The following is a 21,483-nucleotide window of genomic DNA, read 5'->3' as shown; positions in this document are numbered from 1 at the left end:
ACAGGACATTCTCTAAAATAGACCATATACTAGCACATACAACATGCTTAAATAAATGCAAAGGAAATGAAATTATGCTCTGCATATGATCAGACTATAGTGCAATGAAATTAGAAATTATTGACAAAAGAAATCACAAAAACTCCATAAACACATGGAAATTAAATAACACACTCCTGAAGAACCACTGAGTTACAAATGCAATTAAAGAGAAATTAAATAATATTTACAATTGAACAAAAATGCAGATACAGGGGCTGGGGATTTAGCTCAGTGGCAAATTGTCTACCTGCAAGCACAAGGTCGTGAGTTTGATTCCTGGTACCGGAAGAAAAAAAAAAAAGAAATGCAGATACAACTTACTGGAACCTGTGTGGAGCAATGAAAGCAGTCCTCAGAAGGAAATTCATAGCAATAATTCCCACATCAGGAAAACAGAACGAGCACAACTAAACATCTTTTTGCTGCACCTCGAGCCTCAAGAAAAAAGAAGAGCAACTCAAGCCCAAACAAGGGAGGAAATTATAAAGATCAGAGCAGAAATTAACACAATGAAGACTAAGAAAATAATACAAAGAATTAATGAATCAGAGAGTTGGTTCCTTCAAAGAATAAAGAGAATAAATAAGATTGATAAGCCCCTAACCAACCTTATCAAAAAAGGAAAGAAAAACTCAAATTCATGCAATAAGGAATGAAAAAGATGAAATAACTACAGATCCTGTTGAAATTCAGGAAATCATCAATACTGGCTTCAAAAATCTTTACTCTCAAAGCATGGAACATAGCAGAAATGGACAGATTTCTAGATACACATAAATTACCATAGCTGAATAAAGAAGATATAAAAATCCCAAATAACTCAATATCAGCCAACAAAATTGAAAATGTAATTTTAAAAAATTACCAACAAAGAAAAGCCCAGGTCCTGATGGATTTACAGTTGAATTCTACAAGAAAATTAGAGAAGGTTTAATGCCAATTCTTCTCAAACTCTTTAATGAAATAGAAAGGGAAGGAATTCTCCCCAGCTCATTCCTGGAGGCAATATTACCCTAATACCAAAACCAGAGAAAGACCCAAGCAAAAAAGAAAACTATAGGCCAATCTCGCTAATGAACATACATGCAAATATTCTCAATAAAATCCTAGCAAATCATCAAGAAGATTGTACATCATGATCAAGTAGGATTCATGCCAGGAAGACAGGGATGGTTCATTATATTCAAATCATTAATGTAATACACAATATCAATAGAGCCAAAGACAAAAATCACATGATCATCTCAATTGATGCAGAAAAAACTTTTGATAAAGTTCAACAGTCATTCATGATAAAAAGAAAAACCTACAGGAAATAGGAATAGATGGTCTTTACCTACAACTGATAAAACCCATCTATGACAAACCAACAGCCAACATAATTCTAAATAGACATAAACTGAAAGTTTCACTTTAAAATCAGGAACAAGACAAAGATGTCCACTGTCACCACTTCTATTCAATATAGTTCTGGAAATATTAGCCAAAGCAATTAGACGAGAGAAATAAAGGGAATAAGGACAGGAAAAGGAGAAGTGAAATTATCATTATTTGCAGATGACATGATATTGTACGTAGAAGACCCCAAAAACTCTACCAAAAGGTATATAGATTTAATAACCAAGTTCAGTAGCGTAGCTGGATACAAAGTCAACATTTAAAAATCAATAGCATTCCTGTGCACAAACAACAAACACACTGAAAGAGAAATTAGGCGAACCACACATTTCACAATAGCATACAAAAAAATGAAATACTTAGCAATCAATATAACAAAGGAAGTAAAAGATCTATACTGTAAAACTTACAGTACTCTGAAAAAAGAGATCAAGGAGTATTTCAGAAAAAAGAAAGAAATTCCTTGCTCATGGATAGGAAGAACCAACATTGTGAAAATGGCCATACTCCCAAAATTGTTGTACAGATTCAGAGCAATCCCAATTAAAATACCATTAGTATCCCTCACAGATCTAGAGAAAACATTCCTAAAATTCACCTGGAACCAGAAGAGACCTAGACTAGCAAAAGCAATCCTGGGCAACAAAGGAAAGGCAGGAGGCATAACAATTCCTGACTTGAAATTATACTATAAAGCTACTGTATAAAATCAGCATGATACTCACAAAAAAAAGACCTGAGGATCAGTCGAGCAGATTGGAAGATGCAAACACAACTACAACCACACTTAGCCACCTTAGCTTTTCTTTTTTGGTTTTCTTTTCCAGTACCTGGAATCAAACTCACAACCTCGCGCTTTCCAGGAGGGCTCTGTGCCACTGAGCTAAATCCCCATCCCTTAGCCACCTTATCTTTGATAAAAGGGCCAAACATGTTCACTGGAAGAAAGATAACCTCTTTAATAAATGATGCTGAGAAAACTGGCTGTCCACATGCCCATGACTAAAACTAGACCCATATCTATCACCATACACTAAAGTCAAATTCGATCAAAGATCTAAACATTGAAACAGAAACACTAAATATACTGAAAGAGAAAGAAAGTGGAAATCTTGAAGACATAGGGGTAGGCAGAGAGTTCATGAACAAAAACCAAACTGCATGGGAAATATTTCAAAGAATCAACAACTTGGATCTCATCTTATTGAAAAATTTTTGCACATCTAAAGAAATTACCAACAGGTTAAAAAGAAAACCTATGAATTGGGGAAAAATTTTAGCCAACTGTCCCTCAGACAAAGAACTTCTATCTAGAACATATAAAGAACTAAAAAAATCAGGCCCCTAAAATTCAAAGGCACAATCCAAAAATGGGCATCTGAGATAAATACACACTTCTCAGGTGAAGAAAAACAAAGGCAAATAAATATATGAAAAAATGTTCAACATCATTGGTCATCTGAGAAACGTAAATTAAAACAACACTGAGATTCCATCTCATCCCAGAAAGAACGCTATCATCAAGAAATCAACGAATGGCAAATTGGAGGGGCCTTGGGGAAAAAGGGACACTTCTCCACTGCTGGTGGGAGTGTAGACTGGTGAAACTACTGTGGAAATCAGTGTGGAGATTCCTCACAAAACTAGAATTAGAGACCGCATTCGAAATAGCTATTCCCCTTCTTGGTATTTCTCCAGAAAAACTGAAAACATCATAACACATCAATATGTGTGCACCCATGTTGATAGCAACACAATTTGTAAGAGTTACATCTTGGAAACAACCCAAATGTCCATCAATGGAGGAATGCAAAAAACGATGTGGTACTTTTATACAATGAAGTATTACTCAGCTATAAAAAGATAAACTCAAGGCTTTTGTAGCTAAATGGATGCAACTAGAGACCATAGTCATAAGTGAAATAAATCAGACCCTCATGTGTGAATATTGTATTGTCTCCCTAGTGCAAGAACCTGAAAGAGTGAATAAAACCCAAAAGGTATGATAGAAATTGTAAAAGAGAAAGATATTGCTCACAAGGAAGGAACAACTGGGATGAGGGAAAGGGGAAAAGAAAGAAGAAAGTGGAAAAATATATATATATGTATGTACAAGGATAGCTGGGATAATTGTATTGATGATTTCTATTGGTTTATTGAAAGAAACAGTTAATGCTTACTTTTTTTTCTTGACCAATATTGCATGCTTATATCTGGCAATCTGAACAACTAATTTGAAGACAACATTATGCAATATAACAACCACTGTTGAATTCCTAGCATCTTGTTTAGTGAAACTCTGTATCATTTGTATTTTTTATTACTTTTATCCTCCTTAATTATTTGATCAGTCTTGCATTCTTACATCTGGTAATCTGAGGAACTTCAGTGACAATAACAATATGTAATATAGCAACCATTGTTGATTCCTATCATCTTGTTTCAAAATCCTGCATCGTTTTTATTGTTTTTGTGTTGTTTTGTCTTTGTTATTGTTTTTTTCTCTTTATAATACAAATTTTTTAAAGTTTTGTATGCATAATTTGACCTACTGTGTGAAAGCTATAGTAGTATGGAAGATCAAAGTGGATGACCTTGAAACTGTAGTCTACTCAAAATAGTAAATATAAAAAAATATTGAACCCATGGCAAAGGCAGAGATTGATACTATCCTCAAAGATCTGAATGACTGCAAAAGTGGTTGTCGTGAAGGAATGCCCATTTATCTACCTGGTCAGATTCTGGTAAAAAATCAATTGTAAGGCCTGGCGTGGTGGTGCACACCTGAAATCCCAGCACTCAGCAGGCTGAGACAGGAGGATCACCATGAATTTAAGGCCAGCATGGGCTACATAATGAGTTCAAGGCCTGGCTGAACTACATAGTGAGACCTTGTCTCAAAAAAAAAAAAAAATCAGTTGTACATGGTAGACAATATCTAATGAAGAGTAGTACCAATGGTAGCTGCTGAACCAGATTTGGCATCATTATGACATATTCTGCATACAGAAATATTATATTGGTACATAAATGACAGCATACTGAGTTGGCCTGACAATTAACAAGCGACAAGTGTTCTGGATGTCAAGAATGTACATAGTACACAGTTTCAAGGTCCTACCTTGGTGGTTTAGTGGCTTTAGTTGTACTGGGACATCACCTCCAAAGCAAATGATGTGATTATATATCATATATTTCCAGCCACCACAAAAAGATTTCAAGCCTCAGAGAGCCTCCTTGGAGTCTACGTGTAGCATATTTTACAACTAGAATACTCTAGTCCACTGACCAAGTGATGTGGAAGGCTATTGGTTTCAGAAGAAATTCTAACCAAGAAAAGGTTCTGCAGCAGGTTCAGTCTGCAGCACAAGCAAACTATCTCTTGGACACTACAATGTAGGTGAAACTTGAAAATATTTTGCTCAGTAAAAGAAGCCAAACACAAAAAAAACCCACATGATTCCACTTCTGCAAAATCCCCAGAATAGACAAATCAATAGAAAGCAAACTAGTGATCACCTGTAGCTGAGGCAGAGGCAAAGTGAAAGCAAGAAGGGGAACGACTGCTAAAGGAAGCAGAATGTCTTTTAGAAGTGATGAAAATGTTCTAAAATTAGATTGTGATTGGGACAGTTAAGCTTAATTGTCAACATGACTGCCTTGTGAACTGCTTAGATGCTTAGTAAAGCACACTTCTGGGTATATCTGGGTGGGTCATGGAGTTGTGACCTTGGGAGTCTATATCTGGAACCTGGCTCCTTCCCTGTACTCTGCTTCCCCAGATGTGGGCAGCTTTGCTCCACTCCACACTTTCACCATGATATTTCTGCCTGTACCAAGCTGACCATGGACTGAAACCTTTCAAACTGCAAACTCAAATAAACTTCTACCTGTAGGCACTGAATACTTTGTCCCAGAAGAAGAAAGTTAATACAAGGCTATTAGTTACACTCTGGGCTGAAGCAGCAACCCAGGGACACAAAGCTTCATTATTGACTTCTATGGTCCATGGGAATTAATTAATATTTTGGAACCCATGGAGGTCTATCTGAAGCCACTCTTTGGATTCTCTCTGTCTGTGGTCATCTTTCTAGTTCTAAAATATATTGTTGGGATGGGCTGAGTTAACAGCTAAGGTTTTCTGGTACTTCTGATAACCAAAGGTATGAGAGCCATTAGTTTAGACAACTTATTTGTACTGGATGATTTTAATGTAGCTCTATCTAAGTCCTTCCCAATGTTACAAGTCTGAAACTCTATTATCTATTAATTGCAAATTAATAGCCCTTCATTTAAAAAGTGATCCTGAGTTTAAGCCAACCATAGGATGATTTTAATTAAACATAATTTAATGTGATTGTTTCTGAAATTCTGACACAAATGTTTTCAATATGGTACATGTTAAGTTGACCAAATTTTACAAAATAGCAGTGATTCATCTTAAAACGTAATTATATATGTTGCTATGTTAGTCTAATCTGGCCTGTGCTAGGCAATCAGTGCCAGCAAAACCTCAGCGACCTGCCAGTCACCTAACAGAGTTGATTTCCAGTTCATAAAAAAGTCAGCATGCAGCAGCACCTTTCTAGGCCTGGACTCCAAGTCTACCATGAACCAAGGCCCTTCCATCTCAACATAAAGCTAAGCATGCACTGTTGCTAGAGATACCCACATTGGAAATTAAATGTCTGGCCATCAGGCAGCACTGAGCTTTTCCACGGATAAAGTTGCACCACTCACAAACCAGAATTACTCACATTACCTGCTGTATGTCCAGAATAAAAGACTAACTGAATATTAGGGGGACCAGCAATATCTACAAGTTATTAAATAATACAAGGAAAATACAGAAGAGTAGAAAAAAGGGGAAAGACTTTATATGACATAACTACTGCAGGGTTTTAATCTGATACATTTTAAACTTTGAACTGAAAAAGTAAGACCCAAAATCTACAATACACATTGTGAAAGGGAAAGAAACTTCTCAAAAAACATAGAACAACTGGGATGGGTGAAAGGAGAAAAGAAGGAAGGGAAAAGAAAAAATATATATACAAAAGATAGATATGATAGTTATACTACTGATTTCTTTTAGTTCATTGAAAACAACAGTTTAAGTTTATAATGTTTGATCCGTTATGCATGCCTATATCTTGAAATCTGAGCAACTACTTTGAAGATACCAATACACAATATATTAACCACTGTTAATCTCCTATTATCCTGTTTTGAAATTCTGTATTATTATTTTTTCTCTTTCAAATAAGAAAACTTCAAAGATATCACTTCTTTTGCATAAGATTTTTATTTTATAATTATGCATTATTGCTGTAGAATATTTTTAAATACATCAATGTATACTGAAAATAAAATTCTAATTCTTACATGGTCACCTCCAAAAAATAAGATTGTCAATCAAGGTTGGAATAGTACTGTTTACATTTGTTTCTACTATGTTTGTTCTCCTTATCTATTTATCTAGATAGATAGATAGATGTAGATATATACTCTATTTTATATCCAGTGTTCTGACAACTATTGATTGTGATTTTGTGCAAGGCACTTCTCTCTGTGTCCCAGTGACTTCATCTTTAAAATAAGGATATTAGAATAGATTGCTTCTAAAATACCTCTCAGGTCTGCCGCTCCATGAATATATACAACCCCTTATACTTCCACATGACCCTCTTAACCTCTCCTTTCCACAGGTCACATCCAAGACCTTCTAGAACTTAAATAATAAAGACCTTGAACCGCCTCCAAGTCCACTTTTGGGACCCACACAGCTGCCAGTGTTGGGGCTCCTACCCATCAAGGTGATGCCCAGAGACTTCAACTGCTTTTTCTGTGATGTACAGATATCATTGGAGCCTTGAGCTCTTAGCTGTTATGGTTTAGCACTAAAATGCCCCTGCATGAAGTTTCATGTATGCAGAGGTAGGTGAGGGAAGGTGACTGGATCATGGGGATGGGCACTGTACTCACTGGATTAATCCACTGATGAATTCAGAGCTGAATGTGCAGTTAGAAGGTGTGGCCTGGTGGGAAGAGGTTGGGTCACTATCTGATCTGAAAGGGTGCTGTCTTGTTCCCAGCTCTTCTACTCTCTCTCTACTTCCTGGCTGCCATGAGCTGAGCAGCTTTCCTCCACTGTGTCCTTTCTGCCTTGGACCCAACCAGTTGGGGACTGGACCCTCAAAAGCCAAAAGCCAAAAACCAAAACAAACTTCTTTAAATTGCGGGTGACAGATATTTCTTCACAGCAACAGGAAACACTGGCCAAAAACTTTGATGAATCAGAGTATCATTACTCAGAATTGATGAATCTTAGAACCTCTGGTTAGAGAAGAATATTGAAGGCTGTTTCCCCCCAATAAAATGTAAACTCCTAAAAAAGGGACTTGACTCTGCTCACAACAGTTCACCCTGCCACTGAGGACACTTTCCAGAACACAACAGTTACTCAGTGAATACTTGTCATTTGAATAAATGAGTCTAAGCTTTATCCATCTGTCTTATAAAATTCTCGGAAAAACTCGTACTTCTTCCACTTCTCTATTAGCAACTGAAAGCCGATGAGCTTCTGGAGCATCCCAGTCCAGTGTTTCACTGAGGGGTATGTATACCTGAGGGTGCACAATCTAAACTCCACTGGTGACAATATAAACTCTGCCAGAACAAGTCAAGAACTGGGGTGCAGTGAAGTGGACAAACCAAATGGGCAAATGTCACTTCTGACACAGGAGATCCAGACTTCAGAAACAATTGTCTTCTTATTTCTAAACTGTATCTTACTTTACAGGATGTTTATGCCAATTTTCATCCTATCTTCTTGCTTAGATGGAGGCGGGATTGACTTTTTAAAATTTCATAATGGTACAAATTTTTTGAAATTTTTACACAAGGCACCAGGGAGCACATGTGTTGCTACAAAAGTCATATTCCTGCAGCTGGGGACCTGTGGAATCTAAGCATATGCTGGACTTAAAAAGTAAAAAAGAACTACGTAGGTCCCATCACTGACCCTATCTACACCAAAGAGACTATTCTGAGGGGGCACTGTGGAGCACAGAAGATACTTGAGGCACATGGCACTGGTGAGATGGCTGGATGGTAATGCTTCTTTTACCACTTACTAGACAGCCAGAGGAGACCCAGGGGAAAGCCAAAGACCTATAGCTCAATATGACCACCTTCATGTGAGGGCTTCCTGTGGCTCTAGAATCATAGGCTTGTAAAGTCAGCTGCTGGTGCTGCTTTACTTCCTGAATCTCTGTCAGTCTTCTGATTAAATGTTAAGGCTAGAAGACACTGCAAGAACATCCAGCTATTTCTCCACTCTTCTTCTGCAGGTGAGCAAACAAGTCTAGAGAAAAACGAACTGCATGTGCAAGGTCAAATGATTATATACTGGCAGAGCCTAGATTAAAACCCAGAAAATTCTTTTTCTGATCATTTATTTGTTTAGCTGGTGGGAAATGCTCACTAAAAATAAACCTTTGGGTTCAGCACAATCTAAACTCCACTGGTGACCAAGTGTTGTCTTTGTCAGAGAGATTATTGGTGATAATATCTTTGTCCAAAACAGAGAAAGAGAAAATGAAGAAGGATGAAGAAGAAGGAACGAGGTAAGGATCAAGAGAGGAAAGGAGGAAGGAAAAAGTAAACGCACAGTCTCTGATGGTCTAGTCTCCAGGAAACCTCAGCTCTTGCTCTGTCTTAGTAAACGAAGCTGTGCTGCACTGCCTCAAGTATTCATTTTGTTCAAAATCAAAGATAAAGGACAAAGGGCCTTGGGATTTAGCTCAGCGGCACAGCACCTGCCTGGTAAGCACAAGGTCGTCAGTTCAATTCCCAGTACTCGAAAAAAAACAAAACAAAACAAAACAAAAAAAAGATAAAGGACAAACTCACAAAACAAAAAGTACCTTTCTTCCCAGGGTTTAAATAAATCATAGGGGAATCCCACTTGGGCCCCCCTTATGTCCTTCTTTTGTACAGAAGCTTTCTTTCCCTCAATAAATATATTCTGCTCTTAACCTCCATTGTTCCTAAAACTCATTCTTCAATTATAGAGAACATAAACTCATCCCAGATATCATTCAGGTTAAGAGCTTTTATTTCCCTGTATCATTTTGGAGTTCCACACTCAGATCCTTGTTTTGTAGACTCTGGATTGGTACTCATTTAGGTAACAAATTTTTATGCTTCAAATTTTTGTTATCTTTTTGCCTGTTGTTTATAATTGCTTGTGCTTTGTCTCTTATACAGTTTTGTTAAAATGTTGATAAATCTAAGTTAAAACATGACAAGGCTATAAGATTACAATATTTCTTTAATGGGATATTTTATTCTTGTTTTGTTCTGGTATATGTTTTGTTTGAACTAGTTGCTAAATGTACTGGCTTTCCTTATTTGACTTTGTTTAGCTAGGGAGAGTAATGCTAGAATACTCCTAGTGGATTTTAATATAAACAGTTAAATGGATCTTTTTAAATCAGGCTCAGATTTAGAAAAGAACTCTATAGTGTTCCAACTAAGTTAAGCCCATAGAAGATAAGTGTTTGTTAACACGGAAGACAGGGAAGTCACTGAAGAGAAAAAACACATACCCCCTCACTGGGTCGGATGAGACATTGGAATTTTGCCCGTCCAGGAGAACACACATAAGCCATGTCCAGGAGCTATCTCCAAAAGCAGTATACTTCTGGGACAAAAACATATTTAGCCTAAGGGAGGATCTCCAACCTTTCCTCTTCTCCTAGGTCTAGTGTTAGGTAATCTTGTTCAGGCTTTTAACTATCCCTTGTAGAATTTTAACAAACAGTGGTCACTCTGCCAGCTAGTTAAATGCTCTTAGAGCAGCTGCCACTCTTTAAAGCAGAGGACTGTTTTCCCCAGCATCTCTTTGGTGAATCCCCATTGAAGCCAATGGCTGATGGAATGTTGACCAGAGAGACAGCTGGATTCCTTTCTGGAGACTGATCTCTGGTTGTGTGGGCCAAGAGACACTGAGAACAACTGAGGGGTCATGGCCAGGGCTACTCTCTGGCAGATACCCAAAGGTTCCTCGGTGGAAACTGGCACCTGACTGCTGAAAAATGTCCACTTATCTATTGTATTTATCTCTCTCTGCCAGTAGACTAGGAATTCTCCATAAGCTTTTCAGTCGAGCCACTCCTCAAAAACTAGGCTGAGACAGCTTGCAACAATTTCCATTTCACAGCAGCTAGCAGGCAAATGATTAATATTGTGTGCCTTACATATGCTAACTAAGAGGAAAAAGGGATTTTTGTCACCCTTAACTAACGTGCCTTAAGCAATATTTAAATGTGATTGCTAGGTGGTAAATAGAAGTTCAACCTGTGAGCTCCAGTTTAGATAAAACATAGTCTTGTTCTGTTGCTAGGAAAGGTCGCCTAGGTGATTAGGTATCTAGGTAGTGAACACAAACGTCTGGAGACTTCTTTGCCCTAGTGCATGGGGCAAAAGTCCTCCAGCCAATTGTTTGTTCTATCTAGAGGTGATCTCCTTTGTAGCTCAAGAATACTTTACGTACTTCCAACTTGCCTTTTTATATATGCCCTTGTCCAAAGAATAAAAAGCAATAGTTTATTACAAAGATATGCTTCCTTATTTAGACATTCCTGTCACCAGACCAGTTGTAACTTATGCTTATAAATGTCCAGTAGGAGTAAGTGCACAGTTTGTGAGTTTTCTGGGAAGATAAAATCGCGTCAGTCCGAGGGTGGATAAGCTGACCGGATTTTGTCCTCTGCTCTCTCCAGATGGCATCCACCTGCCCTGGAGTGGAATCTACTTGAGGGACGCCTTGAGGGTACAAGGATCAATTAGAAGTAGGGAGAGAATGCCCAAACTGTTTCTTTTTGTCACAGTTGAAGTCTCTTACTTCTCTCAAATGCATCATTAAGCATTGGAAGTCAAGTTTAAAAAGAGCCGTTTAATATTTTTCTGCACGTGTACATGGCCTACCTATCCCTTAGAGCCAAAATGGAATGCAGAGGGAAGTATTCATGATGCTGTTTTACAACTAGAAAGATACTGTAAAAAGGAAGGAAAATGGTCAGAAGTGCCCTGTGTTCAAATTTTCTTTGCATTAAGAAATAGTCCTTATGTAGATTCAAAATGTAAATGTGAGCCACAGGGAAATGGGCACCTCAGACTCTTAAGGCATCCACTATCCTAGAGCCTGGGACTGCTTTTCCCAATCTTTGGAGCCTGAGGACAAGACAGCCTCAATCAAAGCCTCCCCCACCATGACTGAACCTAAGGTTTCCCCTACTTGCCCTTTTTGGCTAGAGGATGGGCTTCCAGACCAGCTGTAACCCAGGCCTCTACAGGGCTATACCCACCCCTAGCTGAGTTTAGGCAAGCTCCTCAAGGACAGTACCCATTACAAGAAGTAAATGCACAATTTGGAACTGCCAGAGTTCATGTACCTTTTTCTCTCAGTAACCTGAAACAGATAAAGTTAGATCTTGGAACATTTCTAGATGACCCTGGTAAGTACATTGAGGTGTTCAGAGACCTCACCCAGACCTATGAGCTAGATTGGAAAGATGTAATGTTACTCTTAAATCAAACATTGACCTCTAATGAGACACAGGCAGCGTTACAGGGTGCTATTGCATTTGGAGATGAATACCATATTATTAATTTTAGAAAGCCAGAAGAAACACAGTCAGGGAAACTACCAATTCCCACTGGAGCCCAAGCTGCTCCTACCCAAGACCCCTACTGGCCTAGCAACTATATGGGAGATTGGAATAGGAGACATTTTCAGATATGTGTTCTTGAAGGTCTAAGAAGGATAAGAGCTAAGCCATTCAATTATTTTAAACTATCAGCTGTTCAACAAGAAAAAAGGGAACATTCCTCTGCTTTCTTAGATCCCTTACAAGAGGCATTGATAAAACATACTTCCCTAGATCCTAATTCAGTACAGGGACAAATTATTCTTAAAGATAAGTTCATTACTGTCAGCCCCAGATATTAAAAAAAGCTACAAAAAATGGCTTTCGCTCCAGATAGCTCACTTGATGTGTTAGTAAAAATTGCCTCCTCAATATTTCATAACCATGATGAGGAGGAAGCCAAGGAGAGAAAACAAAGAGACCTAGAAAAAGCAGCTGCCTTTGCTGCAGCACTAAGAGAAACAGACCCTAAGTCTGATTCTTGGGGCCCCAAGAACTCAAAGACTACATTCATCTGCTACCACTGTCAGAAGCCAGGCCACCTTAAGAGGGACTGCCCTAGAAGCCCCCTGGGCCATGCTCTAACTGCAAAGGTGACCACTGGAGGTCAGACTGCCCTCTGAAGCAAAGGTCCCAGAGCTCAGACCCATCCTACCAGTTGGTCCAGCAGGAATGAAGGGCCCTGGGGCACTCTCTGCCCTCTCCTCTGGCCAGACTGTCATCTCCACAGAGGAGCCCTGGGTAATCATGATTATAGAGGGAAAAGAAACTGGCCTATTGCTGGACATTGGCACAAGTTTCTCGGTCCTTCTTTTCAATCCTGGCCTTCCTTCCAGCCATCATACCTCAGAGAAAGGGATCACTGGAGAGGAGATAAATGGCTATTTTTCACAACCCTTAGGCTGTAACTGGCATGGCTTTCTTTTTTCACATTCCTTTTTGATAATGCCTGAAAGTCCAGTCTCTCTCTTGGGGAGAGATATTTTATCTTGTTTAAATACTGTAATATATATGCACCCAGGTCAGGTACACTGTCTTCCCCTCATGGAGACAGAAATAAATCCTGAAGTATGGGCAACTAAAGGCAAAATAGGTAGGGCATTAAGAGCTGATACATCTCAGAGATTCTACTATTTTTCCTAACCAGAGACAATATCCTTTAAAACCTGAAGTTAAAAAAGGGTTATTACCTATAATTGATAACCTAAGGGCACAAGGCTTACTTGAGCCCTGTAACAGCCCATGTAACACTCCCATCTTGGGAATTCAAAAACCCAATGGGGAATGGAGATTAGTACAGGACCTCAGATTGATAAATGGGGCAGTAGTGCCAATTCACCCAGCGATGCCTAATCCATATACACTCCTTTCTCAAATTCCAGAAAATGCCAGTTGGTTTTCAATGTTAGATTTAAAACATGCTTTCTTTTACATTCCTTTACATAGAGATTCCCAGTTTCTCTTTGCTTTTGAAGATCCTCATGACCAGGCCTCTCAATTGATATGGACAGTGCTTCCCCAAGCGTTTGGGGATAGTCCACATCTTTTGGGGCAAGTGCTTTCCCTTGACTTGGCATGGTTTGAGTCTTCCCAGCTCACAGTCTTACAGTATGTAGATGACATTCCTTTATGTGCCCCCTCAAAAGAGCTCTGCAGTCAAGGCACCTGTGCTTTGCTAAATTTTCTAGCAGACAGAAATTATAAGGTCTCTAAATCTGCAGCACAACTTTGCAGTCTTGAGGTAAAATATGTAGGCCTCATCATATCCAAAGGAACCTGAAGGCTAGGAAAGGACAGAATTAAACCAATTCTTTACTTTCCACAGCCAAAGATCCTAAAATAGCTAAGGGGATTCCTAGGAATTACAGGCTTTTGTAGCCTCTGGATACCAGGATTTGGGGAGATTGCAAGACCTCTCTATCAATTTATAAAAGAGGCCCAAAAGACAGATACCCATATTTTAACCTGGGAGCCTGATTCCCAAAAAGCATTCCAGAAGCTTAAAAAGCTCTCCTAAATGCCCCACCCCTAAGCCTCCCCACAAGGCACCATTTCAATGCATATATCAATGAGAAGCGAGATATGGCTTTAGGAGTCCTTACACAGGATTGGGGACCCACTCAACAGCCTGTAGGGTATCTGAATCATGAATTAGACACGGTAGCAAAGGGATGGCCTTCTTGTCTTAGAGTTATGGCAGCTGTAGCTCTCTTAGTGCCAGAAGCATCCAAGCTGACTTTAGGTAAAGATCTGACAGTACATACACCTCACAATCTGGAGGAGACAAGGACTTCTTTCATCCAAAGGGAGCCTCTGGTTATCAGACTGTGGACTTCTTAAATACCAGGCTCTACTTCTAGAAGGATCAGCCATTTAAATAAAGACATGCTCTTCCTTAAACCCTGCTACCTTTTTACCAGAAAAGGAGGAAACTGAGGCTAACAGACATGATTGTGAACAGCTTCATACATATGCAGGTAGAGATTAGACACACCCCTTACTAGCTCTGATTTGACCCTTTTCTGTGATGGCAGCTCCTTCATGGAAAATGGGACAAGGAAGGCAGGGTATGCAGTGGTAACTTTACATCAGATTCTTGAAAGTTCTCACTTACACCTGAGACTAGTGCTTAGCTAGTGGAGCTCATAGCTCTGACTTTACCCTCTTTATGGGAGGAGGTTACCAGCTCCTCTTGGTGGAAATCTTTGCTGACTATATTCATAATAATCCTGCTGATCTTACTATTTGGCCCAGGCATACTTAATTGTTTCTTCAGCTTTGTCTCCTCCAGATTTAGAGCTATACGCCTACCTAAGATGAAAACCCCTGGTGACTATGGAGGGCCTTTAGACAGACCCTCTGGAGAGTATATCTGACTACCAATCAACATCTACGACCCCTCCTAGCCTGAAAAAGCCATGAAAAAGTAACAGTCATTGCCTATTACTCCCTCATGGCAGTTCGGGTTACTTCTTCAGGGGGTGAATACTATAGGCAGCTGAGTTAGATAGAAATATTATAAGCAGTCAGACAGGGCCAGGTCCTCGAAGGAGCCAATATGAAAGACAAGATAAGATACCTGCGGGCCAGACCTCAAGACAAAAGGCCTAAACAAATGCACCCACATACCTTCCTAGGTGTAAAATACCAATCCTACCAGGGATTGGTATTCTAAATAGGTAGCAATCACCTTGAAGAGTCCCTGTCCCAACCCCTTACAGGAAAAGCCCCTGTTCTGTATTCATGTGTGCTTGCTATGTGACTTGCTTCACCATTTGATCCCAGTTTATTCTGAATAATTCTTATTGGTTGATCATAGTTTTGTCCATTTTTCTCCTATCTTGGACCTGCCTCACCTGGTGGTTTTGCTTTATAAAAGTCCCTAGGAAAGACAGAGTCTTGGGCAACCCACTCAGGCTCCCTTCTGTCCCTCTCTTGGACAGAAGCTTTCTTTCCTTCAATAAATATATTCGGCTCTTAAATAAATCATAATTCAGGAACACAAGAATCAGGGTGAATCATCCCTTAACGTCATCTGCAGAGCAAGTAAGCACTGTCCATGGCCCAACTCATCTTTGAAGCACAAACTTAGAGTGCTGTGGAGCCAGAAGGAAGAAGAGCTTCGGAATCATCTCATTCACATACTTCACTTTGTAGGTCAGAGATGCAGAGAGAGAACCATAACCTGAGTAGTTATAGAGGTCAGGGAAATCAAGCCAGTGGGATTAGGTAAGAGGTATTCTGGGTATGTTACAGAAAATAGTGACATTCTCCTTTAAGAAAAACAACCACAAATGATTGATAAGTGGCAGGTAACACATGGCCTCGGTAATCAAGATAAGAGTGAGGACTGTGACAAACTGTAGAAGCCAACTGCTACCCAGCTCCATTTGGCTCCTGTGAGCTTAAATTGTCAGATCATCGGGTATTTTTCTTGATAATATACATTTGTAGTTGATATGTCCCGATTTTTGCAAGGATGACAACTAGCTCAAATTAGATGCATTCCGAAGAGAATCATCCTGAAGTTGGAGCTTCAGGATACTTTTGGTGACCTCTGGCTTAGGGCCCGGTGGATGAGAAGAAAGGACTCTGCTGAGAAGCCCTGGATTCATTTCACTTCAACCATCCACGTTCTTTGTGACCTTCCAGAAATTGCATCTAATACACTTAGAAAGTAGAGAGGCAAATTGACCAGTGACATGAATGAAAAGGCCAAGGAGCCTGAGAGGACAACAGTTAGGGGTTTCCTCCATTGTGTCCTCAGGCCAGGCTGAGCTGCAGGAACTTAAGAGGGCCAGTGAAGGGTGCATTCAATCCTCCCTGCCTAGAGGTTTCTGCCTTCTTCTGCAAGGACGCTCCTGCCCTGTGTGAGCCTGGCAGTCTGTACCAACTGGGTCTTGGTTCTTTTTTAAATAAAAGAAGGAAAACATTAACAAACTGACAACCATTTACAAAATAGCAAAAGAACAATACAAACAATACAGAGTTACAAACAAAGTGGTAGGAAATTAACAATGCTCGTTGTATCACATATTTATATCTTCAAAGTGGTTTCTCAGGAAAACAAATAGAGACATGCAATATTGATCAATCAAGGAATCATTCACTGTTTCTTTCAGCAAAGAAATAGGAGACAGTAGTTCAACTATGTTAACTCTCCTGTATATACACACATACAACATTCCTTCTTCTTTACCAGCTGGGTCTTATGAGAGACAGGAATAGGCTCCTGCTCTTGATCATCCTCCAATCTACTCTTCTGTTTTCCATATGCCCTGGGTTACTACTCCTCACAGTTTCCAACATTTATCTATTCTGTTTTAATAAGATACATATGTTCATTGCTAATTCTAAATCAATGAGAGTAGATGTTGAATTCTTCATCCCCTTTCTATAAGCACTGAACACACCACCCTGAAAAAGGATCTGCAGGACCAGTAAAGGGTGAGGATTCTGGTGCAGACCTGTGGGTTCAATCCAGGCTGTACTACTTTATGGAATGAGAACAGGAGCAAGTTCTTCAACCTCTTAGTGTCTCTTTCCCCATAAGTAAGAGGAAAATAATAATTATTTCATAATACTAGTGAGGATTAAAAGAATACCAGTTACTCAATCAGCAGATACTGTTCAACTACCTGTAAATTGGTTCTTGTTCTGCCTGAAATCTGTATAACCATCTCTACTCACATCCAAAGCCTTTCATAAAACAGTAAAGAACTTTCCTGCAGCATCTTCTGTGATCAGAATGATGACCCTGATCCTGGGTTTACCAGCTGTCGTTATTGCTGTGGTTGAGCCAGCAGGAAAAACTCATCAGCTTCTTCCATTCCATCCCTTTTTGCCCCTCCATGCCCTGCTTCTACCTCCCTATGATAAGTTCTCCCTGCCTCACAGGCCTGAGCATTTCCAGTGCCGTGGGAGCCAAGTGCTGCCTGTTTATCCTCTGGCCCACCTGGTACCACTGCTGTCAACCAAGATACCTGTCAACTAATATGCTCTTCTGTGGGCCCTGATGCTGAGCATCTTGTGAGCCACCAGCTGTGGCGTCTGCTTGTGTACTTGGATTTTGTTTGGTGTCAAGCATTTCATTTTTTCATCAGCACATTGCTGATATTCGTAACTGTGGTTCTCTCTGGATCCTAGTAAGACTCTTGGGTGGTGCCAGGAGATGCAACTGACCAGAATCTATGTGACCATCCTGGGTCTGCTCCTAGATTCCCTCCCTAACAGCCTGACTGATGGCTCTGAATGGCTCGTTGGGTTGTGGCTTCAAACTGACTATAATTCATTCTTTCATGACTTCATTGCTTTGTGCTTATCCTGCCCTGTTAACAACCACACAGATCTATCATTACCTTCTTCATGGGCTTCTCTGGGCAGCAGACCCTCAGGGTGCTTCTCCAGGGGACTCCTCAGCTCCACAGCTGAGGAGGACAGCGTGGAGGTGGCACTGCTCCAGGGGCCCTGGACGTATGCAGATCAGAGGGGAGCAGTGATGAAGAGCTTCCTCCCGATTCGTCAGATGTGGCTTCGTAGTACACACTGCCATGCCTCCCTTGACAATTATCCGATCTTCTCTCTCCCTCGTGCCTTCGAACTAGCTCAGTAATTTCCCAATAACTTTAAATGGGTTTGTTTAAACCTGGTTTTTTGGGTTTTCTCTCTGCACACGCACAAAAAAAAAAAAAAAAATTCTTATAATATTTCCTCTAAACCATTTCTTATTCAGCACTGTCTACTTTTAGTATCACAGTCATGAAAATAATCCCTCCCTAAACCACAAACTGTGCTTATGATTTTCCTATGCATAAAAGATACATAAAAAGAAAAGCTTTTTTCTCTCAGGCTATGTTCCCATGAGAATTATATTCTGTTCTTAGTGGGGCCTTGGTAGAGGTAGAAACTATCACATTACACCATCAGGTCTTTTAGAAAACAATGTTCTTAAAGATAATTTATCTGCCTGCAAATGAACAGCCCTGTGCTATAGAAGGATGATGCCTCCTAAGATATTTGTCCCTGGTACAATAACAAGCTGTCCTTGGACTCTAAAATTAAAAAGTATGACCTTTACCCTCGAAAACTAGTGTTTATTAACTCTTACCCAGACCAAGATGAGTCTAGAAAAATATAGGCCAAATCCCTGTTTGACATTGTAATCTCAGCACTGATTTCACAGTGGAAAATATTTAGGGAACCCACTGATTAATACTTCATAGATATATTACATTTTGGGACGCAATGTGAACCTCACAATTTTGCACTAATTGTTACATCTGTGACTTTGCCTCAGTCAGTCCTCAATAGATATGAAGATTTCTGTTTTTGCCCACCACTCACCTCCTGCTTGTAATGACATTACATTATCGGGTCTTTTACAAAATAATGTCCTTAAAAATAACTTTTTTGCATACATATCAGTCCTAATGGGGAGCAAAATTAAAAACAACTGATACTCCTATAATCATGTTGGTTATATTGGTAAAACCTAGGGCCAGGATAGAGTTTAAGACTCTTTGGTACAAGGAGTTGCTCACTGCACCAGGAACCCACACACACAGAGGGGGCAACAATGAAGTCCTGTAAAAACACAGCAGATCTCTGCAGATCAGAAGCTACCCCTTTTCCTTAAAGGGGAAATCTGAGTATTCAGAACACAGTGAAAGAAAATAGCTATGCAAATATCATCATCTATACCTTGCAATTTCCTCAGCCAAATATATTGATTGTTTTTATAACATGGTTCACTACACAGAACTTAAGTTCCATAACTTAAGATCCAGTTGTATCTCCAATCAAGCACTTTGCTGATTCTGTATCCTGTATGCACCCCGTGATTGTCACATGGCCCTGTAGAGTTTGGCTATAGGTGAGCGTTTCCTACAGGCAGGAGGAAACAGAATGACAGAGCTTGCCACATATGTCCAAACAGGGTGCTTTGTTGTAATATCTTCAAATCAGCCTAAGATTGTAATGAATGTTAGGATTCATAATTTCCTCAGACAGACAGCTTCAACTAAAGATATTTTTCATCATGAGGAAAACCAATGGAGAAGTCCCAAGATGGAAAGAGGGGAATGATTCATCTTAATTTCAATCATCGTTTTTGTTCTCACACAAAAGTTATACTCAAAACATTTTAGTACTTTGAGACGAAAGATGTATTAATGGTGTGCAATCCGTTATTATAAACAAACATTGTTATTAAATTTAAAGAAAAAATGTAATACATGCTGATGTCACTGGAAGTGATGTGAATATTTACTATATTACTTTGTGGCCTAACTATCTAACTTAAAATTTTCACCACCAAGAACTCTGTCCTCAATTATGGTAGATCCAATATCCACCTATCATCAACTCAACACCCTAACTTCTCCAGTTCTATACCAGAGGCCCCAAGGCTGGCCCGCAGACTGGCCCCAGTCTATGGCCTACTAGGAACTGAGCCATGCAGCAGAGGGTGAGTAGGGAATGAGCACTGCAACGTCCACCTCTATTTATAGCTGCTCCTCATCACTTGTGTTACTGCCTGAGCCCTGTCTCCTATCAGATCAGCAGTGGCATTAGATTCTTATGGGTCTAGATTGCATGCTTCTTCTGAGAGTCTGATGCCTAATGATCTCTGAGGTGGAGCTGAGGAGGTGATGCTAGTACTGGGGAATGTAATTATTATATATCACAAACATATGCTAATAAAGCAAAAAGAAATTGAAAACATTTTTTAAAGATTTCTTAAATTAATCCCCCAAGTCGATGGAAAAATTGTTTCCCATGAAACTAGTCCCTGATGCCAAGATTGAGGGCTCCCAATCTACTTCCTTTGATCTTGTCATCCATTCCATTCTAATCATCCAGTCCTGCATCTTGTCATCAACACATTGGTATGACCACCAAAGTCACAGGTTCAAGGTCACCATGACTGAACTTTGATCTATATAACCACTCTTCCTACAACTTCAAGCTGTTTTCCCACTCCTTCCATAGTGGGTCCAGTCTATTGACCCAACGTGTGTCACTGACCTTCAGTTCTACCCTTGACACATTTAGACTTTACAAATTCTTGTTATACTCACTACCTTGCACTTATTTTCCACCTCTGTGCCACACTTATGCTGTTAGTTTTTCACCAAAGCCCCATCAGCTAAATCCAACTCTGACTTGCCCCATGCCTGTTCCTATAATTCAGTGCACCTAGAGTATTTCTCAATTTCTGTCCATTGTATGGGGGTTGTAGACTTGTGTATTTCTTAGCACAGACTAATTAAACATAGAAAAAAGTCACTGTTCAAACTTAAAGTCTTAACTAATAAAAGATTTAAGAACAAAAACTCAAACAAGTTGTTGCTTCTAGAAAGTAGGGTTTTAGAAGACATTTGTCTTTTATTTGCTATGTTTCTGTGCCATTTAGAAAGAAACTGTAAAGAAACACACATTACTGCTTTAGCAAAAAGTCAGGGCCATACCGTAGGGCCATACCATAGAGAGCCTTGTATGACAACTAAGGAGTACGTGCTCTGTCCTTAGAAGAGTTCCCAACACAGCTCATATTGCTTGGCATTAAGGGTCAGCAAAAATCCCCAAAATAGCAATCACTCAGAGGAAGAATAAGATGGCGTGGGATGAGCAGAGGCTGAGAGACAGAAGTAGCATCAGACCAAATATTGAGAAACATTTCATGAGGAACATGACTTAATGGACGCCACACGCTCATTTGCTAGCAGGTCTCTGCACAGGAAACCAAAGTCTGTCCAATATCATTATCAGTCTCATTTACACATCAAACTTCACTCCAGCCCCTAAAGGCCAGCGTCATGTCCTTTAG

Source organism: Chinchilla lanigera, unplaced genomic scaffold, assembly GCF_000276665.1.
Source record: "Chinchilla lanigera isolate Chin_1 unplaced genomic scaffold, ChiLan1.0 scaffold00013, whole genome shotgun sequence".
In the NCBI taxonomy this organism is placed as follows: Eukaryota; Metazoa; Chordata; class Mammalia; order Rodentia; family Chinchillidae; genus Chinchilla; species Chinchilla lanigera.
This window is presented reverse-complemented; position numbering follows the sequence as displayed.